We start from the raw sequence: 13,135 nt of genomic DNA, 5'->3' as shown, positions 1-13,135 counted from the left end.
TTTACTTTTAATACTTAAGTATTTTTAAAAGCCAGTACTTTTTTACTTTTACTTAAGTAAAATGTTAATGTGGTACTTTGACTTTTACTTGAGTAAATTTTTGTCTGTGTATTTGTACTTTTACTTAAGTACATTTTTTGAGTACTTTCTCCACCACTGTATATAAAGATATAATCCATGTTTCTGTCTCATATTTGTATGGCATTAAAAGGATCTGGAACTTTAGTTTTTCCATTGAAAGCTCTGGTTTGAACAATAAATGCCATGTGGGTGAAGTTTTATGGATGATACTCTGATGTCCCATTCTCCTGAAGGCAGCACAGAGCTGCACCACCAGAAACTGACAAACACTGAAGAGAAGAAGAGCTATGATTAATGTAGTTACAGTTCTATCCATGTTTTAATGTTGCAGAGCTCAGTCGTTTGCAAATAGTTCAMAGTTTAAACTGGCATGTTGAACATCTTTTATCTGCTCATTTTGTGGAAACTCAAACTCCCAGGCCTATGGTTGAGGACCTGAGCTCAGAGGACGAGAGAGAGAGAGAGAGAGAGAGAGAGAGAGAGAGAGAGAGAGACCACCCGCGGAGGGTGAGAAGATATGATATTGCCACAGTCACAAAGTCAAAGCACAAATTAAATATTCTAATATAAAGAAACAAGAAGAAAAAGCTCTATAATTTAAAACAGTGTGGTTTATGCTAATGCTGCTGTAAAAATTTGAAACCTTTTTTTCGTTTGCATTTGACAGTATTTACACAACTCCAAGAATTAGTTACTTGTGATAATGCATGTAAAGCAGTTCAGGTTAGATCAACTCTGATGTAAAAGTACAGTAACGTAACAAGCTACTATATTACACCAGTCTAATGGAACCCTATTGAGTAGATTTCTATGATGCCTTATCTTTGTGTAAGACAATAAATTTCAGGTAAAATGCTACGACTGTTTTGGGGGGTTTTCAGTTATGAACTGGAATATTCTTCTGGCCTTTGTCAATAATTGTTAGTGCTGAGATCTGCTGCTTGAGTGTCTGTGTGTACGTGTAAGACCTCGCGTTCCTTTTAGGATCTTTGGTTCCGGCTGCAGCTACTGCCAGCTGCAGATAATTGCTCTTTAGCATGCTGCTGGATATAATGAAGGGTCAACATCTCATGATTTATCAGTACTGGCAGTCTCAAGCTTTCTGTGCCTGAAGAGTTTCTCTGTGTTTTTCCTGAAGCTATTTTACTCCTTGGCTTCTGTGTCGCCAATGCAACTGTGATACTATCAAGTTTTATACAACCGTGGTCACCTAAACATGTGAAGGAAAGTTTCAGCATGAAAGACATAAAGGAGGAAGCTGCCAGAAAATTATTGAAATCATGTGAAGAAAACCACTGAGTTACCTTTATTACCATTTGGCATAATGAGTTGAAATTGACTGAATTGTTTAACTACAATTGGATTGGAAGTATACACTCCTGATCAAAATCTTCAGACCAGTCAAAAAATTGCAATAATTTGCATTTTGCACTTTGCACTATTTTATCAGGGCTGCACAGTGGCGCAGTTGGTAGAGCTGTTGCCTTGCAGCAAGAAGGTTCTGGGTTCAATTCCCGGCCCCGGTCTTCCTGCATGGAGTCTCCATGTTCTCCCTGTGCATGGTGGGTTTTCTCCAGGTACTCCGGTTTCCTCCCACAGTCCAAAAACATGACTGTCAGGTTAATTGGCCTTTCCAAATTGTCCCTAGGTGTGAGTGTGTGTGTGCATGGTTGTGTGTCCTGTGTGTCTCTGTGTTGCCCTGCGACAGACTGGCGACCTGTCCAGGGTGACCCTGCCTCTCGCCCTGCACACCAGCTGGAGATAGGCACCAGCAACCCTCCCGACCCCACTGAGGGACAAGGGTGCAGGAAAATGGATGGATGGATGGATGGACTATTGTATCTTAAAAAGGTTCTAAGTAGAGCTTCACAATGTTAAAGGAAAAAATCAGAGCAATAGACAAGAACTTTTGAGCAGCGAATTAATTGAAAACTGCATTTACACTCAAACATGATTTTTTCAGCTGATCAAAAGTTTAAGACTATAGTCTTTAAAAGCCAAAAGCTGTGCAAAAATCTGGATTCCATGTCATTTTCTGTCAAGTTTTCACAGTGTCAAGACCTCCTGATGGCAAAAGCAAAAAAGCTTTTGCCATCAGGCAAAAGCTTTTTTGCCTGATGGCAAAAAAGCCATCAGACTACCAGTGAACCTGACTACCAGGTTCACTGGTAGTCAGTGAACCTGGTAGTCCACTGACTACCAGGTTCACTGGTAGTCAGTGAACCTGGTAGTCCACTGACTACCAGGTTCAAAGTCAGTGGACTTTGAACCTGGTAGGATTGTTGAGCTGCTAAGCAAAGCCTCTCACAACGTGCCATCGCTGCTGAGGTTGGACGCAGTAAGACAGACATTTTGCATTTTTTAAATGATCCTGAAGGTTATGGAACAAAAAAGTCGGCCCACTTTGCAAGGGTGCACCAAACATGGGACATTGAAAGGTGGAAGAAAGTTGTCTTCTCTGATGAGAAAAAATGTAACCTTGATTGTCCTGATGGCTTCCAACGTTACTGGCATGACAAGGAGATCCCACCTGAGATGTTTTCTACACGGCACAGTGGTGGGGGCGCCATCATGATTTGGGGTGCGTTTTCCTTCAATGGAACAGCTTCAGGTTGTGCAGGGCGTCAAACAGCAGCTGGCTATGTGGAGATGTTGCAGCGGCCATCCCTCATGACTGAGGGCCCTCGTCTGTGTGGTAATGATTGGGTTTTTCAACAGGACAATGCTGCAGTTCACAATGCCCACCTGACAAAGGAGTTCTTCCAAGAGAATAACATCACTCTTTTGGACCATCCTGCATGTTCCCCAGATCTAAACCCAATTGAGAACATTTGGGGATGGATGGCAAGGGAAGTTTACAAAAATGGGCATCAGTTCCAGACAGTGGATGCTCTTCGTGAAGCATCTTCAACACTTGGAGCAACGTTCCCACTGGCCTCCTGGAAACACTGGCATCAAGCCTAGACCATTGTTTGAAGTCATCAACAAGATGGTGGAGCTACTCATTACGGAGTCCATTTTTGACATGTTGAGTTCTGTTTTGGGGGTTTTTGGGGTTTTTTGAGCTATGGTCTTAAACTTTTGATCAGCTGAAAAAAATCATGTTTGAGTTTAAATGCAGTTTTCAATTAATTCGCTGCTCAAAAGTTCTTGTCTCTTGCGCTGATTTCTTCTTTTAACATTGTGAAGCTCTACTTAGAACCTTCTTAAGATCCAATAGTGCAAAATGCACATTGCAGTTTTTTGACTGGTCTTAAGATTTTGATCAGGAGTGTATATTTAATATGAATCTGTCAATGGTATTCAAACCTTAAACGATCTTTACACACACACACACACACACACATATATTCTACATATTTTTTTTAATTATTATTTATTTTCACAAATTGCTGCTACATAAATAAACTGAATTGAACTGACTGCACATAACTCCCTTACTTGACTGAAAATGTCAATTCTTATTTCTGACACAAAATAGTAAATCCTACAATAAACCGGAGGGGAGTCGAGGTCAGTATTGAAATTATAATGCTGGCATTTGTAGATGGCATTTCCGTCACATAGAAGAGATAAGAAAAGAGATTGTATGAAGGGAGGATAGACGGCGGCAGGGTAGCGAGATGCTACAAGCACTTTGTCTTGCCTTGTTGCTAAAAATGTGCTACATAAATAAAATTACCTTTAATTATACATGTTTAATCGAGTTAAATAAATACATAGCATGATGAGGTAACAGACAAAAAATACTACATTCACTTAAGAGTCAAGTAATTACTATAAATACCCAATTTTTTGTCCAATAAAAACACAAATTTTCATAAAAAGTGCCCACTTTGGTTGTTATACAGTTCTTCTTAGAAGGGGTTTTAGGAGGACAAGGTTCCTCACATATCAGTGGATGATGTGAGAGCAGACAGTGGGAGACCCCTACAGTTATCCAAATGAACATGAATTTTACATGAGTCACTTCAAACGCTTGTCTCTCTGAATAAACACAGAAATAAGTTTATGGAACTTTCATTTTAGCCAGAGGCGTTAGGAGTCTCATAGGGGCCACAGGAGTCATATTTGCAAGGAGCTCACCTGAGTAAAACGAGCTGGAATTTTCTCTTAATGGAATCTTGCATTTTGTTACAACATTTTCTGAAATGTAGAAAATAGGGTGAAATTTTATTTTTTTAAAGTATGAGCACACTTCTATCTAAAAAGCTGTAAGTATAAAAAGAACATGAAGTCTGAAGGAATTTCAACCTTACCTGCAGTAATTACAGCAGTGATCTGGTCTGCTTTGGTAAAAAAGAGTTGATTCAAACAAGGAATGGTCATGAGATCTCGGTCATGACAGGGACAAGATAAGTACCTCCAAATCCAAGAACATAGACTTGAGACAAAAATGGATAGAGTGCCATAACTGGGTCAGGGAAGATGTCCTTTCAGTCTTGAAGGAGTTCAAGTATCTCAAGGTTTTGTTCATGAATGAGGGACTATTGTCCTAGAACAGTGTTTCTCAACCTTTTTCGGGCCAGCGCCCCCCTGGACCAGGTCCCCAGGTGAGGGACCTGGTCCAGGTCCCTGGACCAGGTCCCTGGACTAGGGGATCCAGGTCCCTCACCGCCCCCCACCAAAAAATTTGTAGGCTATTTTGCACTGATAATTATTTTATTATTAATGTTACTATCATTATTGTAGATGTTTTGAATCGGCGCACCGATTATGTTTTCCGGACACTTCAGCGTGCCTTACGCTCCTTCACCTCGCACACACGGGATAAATGTAGAGAGTTTTGCCCTAAACCTATCAGTGTCTGGAGGAGGGGGTTGGGGGGGGGCGAGCGTTTGTTTCTACGCTCCTTCGTGGGTGGGTGCCGACAGTGGCGCAACTACACATTATTCAGGTGGATGTGAAAACATAAATCGGCGCCCCCCCCTCCTAATGAAGGTATGTCAGGTCAGGGCTAAGGACCCAAGGACCTCAGAGTGAACGTCTTTTTTTTTTTAAGCCCCTAAGATGGGGGTTGAGAATCGTATCGATGGGGAAAGGCAGACTGACATAAACCTTTTAAAACAGTGGAAACAATTTCTGTATTCTGATTATTGAAATTTAAAAGTGCTGTTTTGTTCTATCACCCCGTTTCATACCGGACCACTTACAGCACCAGTGTTAACGCTATAAAATGAACGCTCTCTATCGTATCATCACCCATGGAGGGATTTCTTGATTTAAATGGGTTTATTTTTCAGAGGGATACACAGTGAGGGTATCTGATTTTAGCTACCAGTAGCAGGAGAACGGAGCTGCGCCAAGAAGCTAACAGAAGCTACAAACWCTGAATAGAAGAAGAGCTGCCATCGATACAGATGCAGCCAAGCATGATTTAATGTTACACAATACAGTTTTACCAAGTTGCTCAAAGTCTAAACTGGTATTGTTGTGGATTTAAGGTGTAAAGTTTACCTTCGACCAAACGCCCCCCAAAGACATCCCAGAGCCCCCCTTTTGTAAAAATGTCTGCCAGCGCCCCCTGCCGTCCTCTGAACGCCCCCTGGGGGGCAGTACCGCCCACGTTGAGAACCGCTAGACTAGGGGATCAATAGGCAGACTGGTGTGGTGCCTGCATTAACGCAAGCAGCATATGGGTCTGTCGTGGTAAAGACAGATGAACCAGTCGGTCAAGGTTCCACAAGCTCTGGATATCAGCCAGAGAATGAGGTTCTAGATGCCAATGAGTTTCCTCAACCATAACATTTTTGTTGTGGTTCCAGTTTCCACGTCTCCAGTGTCCTGAGTCTCTCTCACCTTCACTTTTTGGAACCAGATCTCAGAGTGAAATTTTTCCGTAACTCCCTCCATGTAAGTGTGAAGTACTTCGGATCTGTGAAAGCACACATGCACAGAATCCCCACCTGTAAGTTTTATTCTATGCATGAACCGCTAAATAGCAAAAGCAATGGCAGGTAGCATTGTACCTTGTTGTACTACTTAACTGGTTCAGTTTAGCACAATTCCTGACGTGGAATACATGGGTTACATGAGAACTTTGCTCATGGGAGACGGAGATGAGTTACTGTTTACAATGAGGTAGAAGCTAAGGGTCAAAAGCGTACTAGGTCATCTTGTTTCCTGACGTGACGACTACAGCCGACTTGAGATGTGTTGGCAGTGCCGCCTAAATGTGGAACTATTTTCCAATCAACATCAGAAAATGTCTGTAGCTCAGACAGTCAAATTTTACCATCCTTGGAAAAACTGTCCATTGTTTGATTCTTATAGAACTTATGCCACTTAAAGAGTTTTTGAACTACTTTCCTTCAAAAGTACCACCGGCCAGAGAAGCCATCGCAAATAATTTTGTCAAACTTCCACGCTGGGCTCATTGAACGCTCCATATTTACTTGTGACTGAAAGGAAGAAATTGCAGATGACTCGAAAGTAAATCAGACAAATTATATCTGCATATCTATCTGCCATGCCACTGCGTTGAGCTTTTGATTTGATTTTCACAACCTGCTCCCTCTGAGGTGCTGCTTCTCTGGGTCTTGAGCTTATTTGAATACATTTGAATCATCCTCCATGCATTCTCCCTCCTTGCCTTCCTGCCTGCATCTTTGAAGCAGATAAAGCACAGTGCTTTCAGCTGGATGACTTTTTTGAGTGAAAAATGACAAGTTATTTCCTTGAAGTCTTACATGGTATGGGCCAGTAAGGATTTCCTGAGCCAGTGGGGGTTGAGTTGAACAGAGGGGGATCTTGGATGACTTTGTCTTTTGTCTTTAATATGACAATGAGGATGATTGAAGTTTTATTTCTGGGTGTTTTTGCTAGTGCTCTGTAATTTGTGTGTAGAGTTTTCTTCTCACACCTTTCATGCTCAACGGTTCCAGTTTTTGTTTTGGTTGTTTAATAGGACAACGCTGCTTTAAAACTGAAGTTATTGTCTTTGGACCAAAGGACTAAAGATTCAGAGTCAGTACACAGCTTTGGTTTTTACAGCTAGAGACCAGTGATCAGGCCTGGAATCTGAGTATAGTGATGGACTCAGACCTGAACCTAGAGAGATTTTAGTCTGCTCAGTTCTGCCTGTTTTGTTTTTGGGCCTCTTGTCACTTTAAATCCAAATAAGCTAATGCTGGCCACACCACCCCCAACTCGCCGTTTACACTTGCATGTGAAAATGGCTGCAGACAGATGTGCAATTATACAAATGTACATTTTAGAAAGGCAGAAGTGAAGCCTTCTGCACAACCAACACGAATGCAGTAAGTGGTTTCTGGATGGTAAGTAAACACTTGCCTTTTCCGGTAGAGATTTGAGAGCACATGCACCAGTAAAACCAGCTGACCAAACGTGCTGGAGCTCAACTTGTGTTGCTAGGAGACGGGCTAGGCTTCCCTCAGGTTACTAGGTGAGCGGCAGTTTCTGCTGATTTATTATGTTACATTCCTGAAGATTTTTCCAGACAACAAAAACATGAACTTATTGCCAAATACCAGCTGGCTGTTTTATATAGAAGCTGTAGAAAGTAAAATGGAAGTACAAAAATAGGCTAAATGTGAATTTTGTGTAATACATCAGTGTTTTACTTCGTCTGAAAAACAATGATTAAAAGCCCAAAATTTGTCCAACATTCATACTCATAATGACTGTATGGAAACATCTGACTAACTGTGTGTTGAAAGCTTTGGGGAACATTCCCACAACTGCAAATATAATAGGTAGGAACTACTACAGAAACATTCTAAGAATTTAACAAGTGAAATGCGTTCTTGTTCATGTAAATGGTATTGTATGGATTCACATGTAAATCAGACCCCAAACAGCAGACCCAGAACAAACATGCCGGGCCCAGCTGCTCTGTTCAGTTCGCTACTGTCACAACCCGGAGCCAGCTACGCAGGCAGACTTTGACGGATAGGAAAGGCCTTCTTCCCCACAACATAAATCACACAGCAAACTGTCACTCTGGCAGGAGAAGAGACATTTATTTTCTGCCAAGTTAGTTTTTTCAGCATAAGGTCATACCTGCCAAGCATCTGTCAGCTGTTTTGAAAATTGCAATTATGATTTACAGGATATCTGCCAGCCTGTTGCTAATTTGAGTGTATACATCCAGAAAGTTTTCTGGCTTCCTACGCCTTCACTTTATGATAGTCAAACGGATTTATTTACGAAGCAAAAAACAACATTGGGTAAGTTTGATGTTCAAATTTTCTGCATTGATGTCAGTAAATGATGTCATTGGACAGAGGTTATCTTTTAGGGGTTGGTTAATTAAAACCTCTGAATTCTACAGGATCTTAAATATATTCTAAAGTAGAAGTCGCAGCCACTTTGACGCCTCGTAAAAATGCCTTTTTGCAGGTGTCTTAAATTTTAAGAGTCCATCAAGTTTTAATATATGTAAAGGTGACTGGTGCATAAAGATTCAAGTAGATTGATGATATCAAGCTGATGATGAGGAAAAGACCCCGACTGCTTATCTGAACCTCAGTTTGCTTTTTCATTTGCAGACAAAGGAATGACTATTTTTGTACAATTCATCTGGAATGTGTTATAAGAAACAATTAAAGCTGCAAGCAGCCTCGAGCGGCCCTCGCAGCCAAGCGCCTCTCCGGCCTATAGCTACCGCGGGGGTTCCAGCACCGCCACCCACCTGCAACCGCGGACGCTGTCGCACAGTTCACACATGTTTCCGCCAGGCCATACGCACCGATGAGTTCGGCATCACTCCTTAACGACACAACAAAAATCTGGTGCAGATCGGGTGATGTAGAGAGGAGATATAGCTGATGAAATGACCTAGGGGTCGCAGTAGAGTCAAATTACAATTCAATGCTGTTGGGCTCTATAGCGGTGAACAAAGGTCATACGTATCCAGTTTGGTGTCAATCGGAAGGTGCATGTGTGATTTACAGACAATTGTATGCGTATGGCGAGGGACTGCCATTTTGCCACACCCCCACAGGTCAGCCAGCATTGACAGAGTTCATCATCAGATCATTTTATGTCAGATGGCAGAGGATTAATTCCACATGAATAACACAGTAAAAGTAAGACATACAGTAGAAAAAACAGGTCACTTCCTTTTGGAAGTGGGCGGGGCCAAGGTGATGTCATCAACTGACCATAACAATGTGATGAGGGTTTGTCAGTAGTGAGACACAGGAAGTCTGATGTAGCTATGACCTTCTGTATGGAAGTTATCTCACTTTGATATTTTAGGGCGAATAGTCAAAGTTTGGCACTTAGCCACGCCCACATGCTTTGATGTACAAAAGTTCCTGTGATAACTTTTGACCTTCATTGTCTCAACTCTCTGTTGACAGAGTTTGAAGTTTGTATCTCAAAAGCTGTAGGAGGAGTTTGATCAGATGCGATGTCTTTGAAAAACAGGAAATGGCTTTGATCCAATATGGCCGACTTCCTGTTGGGTTTGGACAATGGCTCCAAGAGACTTTTTTGTACATCCTGACAAGATACACGTGTACCAAGTTTCATAATTTTGAGATAAAGCCTGGCTTGGGGCTGATTATTAAAAAAATTCTACGGCACGATATTGAGAAATTAGGCCACGCAAACCAAATATTTTTATAGATTTCTGTCGGGGGGCCGATAAGGATCCATCCTAGTGAGTTTGGTGCAGATCGGCCTCCCCAGGAGGAGTTTGTTCAAATGCGAAGGCTGTAAACGGCCAAAATGGGGTCAAAATCGGAACTTCAATCCAAAATGGCCGACTTTCTGTCATAATTGCACTATAACATTAATTGTAAATTCTGAGCGTCTTTGGCAGCTCTACAAGAGTACCAAATTTCAAGTCTCTACGATAAAGTAAGTGAATAAGGAAAGGGTCTTTTGAAAGTTGCTAGGTGGCGCCGTTGAGCCGTTTCTTTTGCGATTTTTGCGTCAACCTTAAAATACACCCAAACCTTAAATTTCACACAGGCTGTATGGGTCCGCCAAGTTTCGTGAGTTTTTGAATTTGATAAAGCCTCCAAAAAGCCAATTTACTTTACGGAAGCATAATAATAATTTACAGCACAATTTCAATAGGCGTTCGCAGCGCTTAGCTGCACGGGCCTAATTATTAGCAAGTCATTAGTTAGCTTATGGTCCACCAGTTACTATGTTCAAATTCAGGGTCTTCAAAGGACCCGCTGCAGCAGGTCGACATAAAGCAGGTTCTTTGTTGGCTTTCAATCTGGCTTTCACAGTCACAGTGCTCCTTCTGCTTGGTTACTTGTTGCGCGGTTGGACAGTGTTCATAGTTGAACGTTATTTACCGTTAATTACGATGTTTCAGTTGTGGTTTCTGACATGTGCAATATGGGCAACCGCCCAGGGCGTTATTTTTCTAGGGATAGCAGGAGACCTCTGCGGATTGTAGCACAGCGATGAAAGCAAAACAGAATGAAGTGAGTTTTAATTGATACTGGTTAAATATATTTCAGCTCTTAAGTATTTAATATCTAGGTGTTTTATGAGAATGTGGATCTTTCAGATCAATCTGAAAACCAATTTTGATAGGTAAACTTGATGTTATTTTGTCATTTAGCGCGGGGCGCTGGTCTTGGGTTCGGTGGTCTTGACTACAACTCTGCTACATGGCTCCTTGGTTGCATTTCCTCCCCCCCACACCTTCTTTACATCCCCTTTCAGTTGGATTTCTTTCTAAATAAATGTCACTAATGAAGTTAATGTTATGTTGGGACAGGAGACAAAATGTTTCCATCCCTGAAATTATGATCCATAGAATCACATATCTAAGTCTAAACTGTTACAGAGAATAAACACAATAAGAACATGTTTAATCTGTGGTAGTGTTMATTAAAATGGCACATTTCTGATGTATTAAAATTAAATACGATCGGCACACTTAATGATATTAGCGATTAGGTAATGCATTCAGCAAGTACTTTTACTTTTAATACTTAAGTATTTTTAAAAGCCAGTACTTTTTTACTTTTACTTAAGTAAAATGTTAATGTGGTACTTTGACTTTTACTTGAGTACATTTTTGACTGTGTATTTGTACTTTTACTTAAGTACATTTTTTGAGTACTTTCTCCACCACTGAAGGCTAGTTAGCATGACCACCAATTATGGCGGATAAACAGTTTTCCTGGAAGGTACATTGTTTCTCTGCCATTAGCACATTTAGCATCTATTACCCAACCATGATCAGCAGCGCTTAAACCCTCTTTGGCTGATTGGCTGCTTCTTACCCAGTGATGTATTTTTGTAGTGGGAAAACTGGGAGAAAGGGTAAAACGTTTGGTCATCCTGGAGGGATTCACAAGGATCTATGTTCTAGGTAGGGAGAGTGTGACACATATTTAACTTTCTTAGGATTTGCACAAACACATCAGCGTAGACTGAAAGCCTTTCTGTAAAACAGCTACCAAGCTGAAACCGGTGAATCACCGAGGTTCTTACCTGAAATCCACCTGCTGTTTCCTCAGAGTACCAGCGCACTGTACCTCCTACAAGATACATATCAATTATCTGACTAGAGAGTGAATGGATTGACAGAATCAACCTATCCACTCATTTTGTTTTTCAATTTTAACAAATATGAGGAAAAAAAGTACTTTTTTAAAAATAGCGTAACGCAGCATGAGTCTGTAGATGAACGTGATTATGGAGAAATGTATGTATTTGCATTAATTGCCAGACTGAATGATGTAGTCGACATATTCATGCTTTAAGAAATGCAGAGTGAAGTATCCATAATAAATAGGTTGTGTATTGACGGCACATTTTTTCATGTTTTCTACTGACTTTTACTTATTCATTGTGTTAAAATTTATGTGAGTTATCCAAATAATTGCTCATCATTATATTGCATAATCCACCTTTGTCTGTTTCTGAACTAGTTGTATAGGTCAGCTTTTAGTGGCTGGATAATAAAAACCTCGGCTGTGGCTAGGATGTTAAAAAAGTTCTGATGTGAAGTAATTATTCAAAATGTTTGACCCTAAAGCTCAGAGCCAGTCGGACTCTTGAACTTATAAAACATGTCTTTTATGGCCGTTTAAATCTTCATGGAATTGATCAGATTTTTAATATTTTTTAAAGTCGACTAATACTCAAAGAAACAAGAAGACTGCAGCCAGGAGACTTGAACAACAGTGCAGCCATTTTTAATTTTCTACAGTCTATTCATATATATAATAACATAAGATGTTTTTTTTTTAACCACTGGTAGATTACATCATAAATAGTCTGTTTTCTGGACGTTTTCATGACACCAGATGTTTTCATAAGGTCTGTCAATCCATTCACTCTCTAGTCAGATAATTGATATGTATCTTGTAGGAGGTACAGTCTGCTGGTACTCTGAGGAAACAGCAGGTGGATTTCAGGTAAGAACTTTGGTGATTCACCAGTTTGTACCCAATCATTTTCAGCTTGACAGCTGTTTTACAGAGAGGCTTTCAAGGCTTTCAGTCAACGCTGATGTGTTTGTGCAAATCCTTTGAAAGTTAAATATGTGTCACACTCTCCCTACCTAGAACATAGATCCTTGTTTACACTCTGGGTAATCTGCACATGTATAAAATAAAGTGTAATGTTCACATTTTATGAATTAAAAAGGGCACTGTTATGTATTTTTCAGGCATAGACTGCTGTTTTACAGCACAATTAAATAAATAAGTTAATGTCAATTGTTAACAAAAATGCTGTACATATCAAACATGACTTTAAAGAAATGTGATTTCATAATTTAGCGCCCTAAAATTGGATCTCTGTCTCTTTAAGATACTCCTATTCTTTCTAAAACTCCACCTTCAAGAAGTCATCGCATCATGGCTCTTTCTATTAACCCTTTACAACGTTTTTACCAGCATTTCATTGAGAAGTAGCTCCTATAATGAGTTCAGCAGATGTGCAGTTCCACCAGGTGTTTGCTAATTGCTGCTGACTAGTCTAAAGGAGCAAATGAAAACACTTTACTTTGTAAAAGAGTTAGGTTGTTTGAAGGACTGGATGGCTGCTTTGATCTCTTGGGCCAACATTTTGTAGACAGTCAAAAGAACAAGACAGTAAATGTCTC

Source organism: Poecilia reticulata, linkage group LG15 (assembly GCF_000633615.1).
Source record: "Poecilia reticulata strain Guanapo linkage group LG15, Guppy_female_1.0+MT, whole genome shotgun sequence".
Lineage (NCBI taxonomy): Eukaryota > Metazoa > Chordata > Actinopteri > Cyprinodontiformes > Poeciliidae > Poecilia > Poecilia reticulata.
This window is presented reverse-complemented; position numbering follows the sequence as displayed.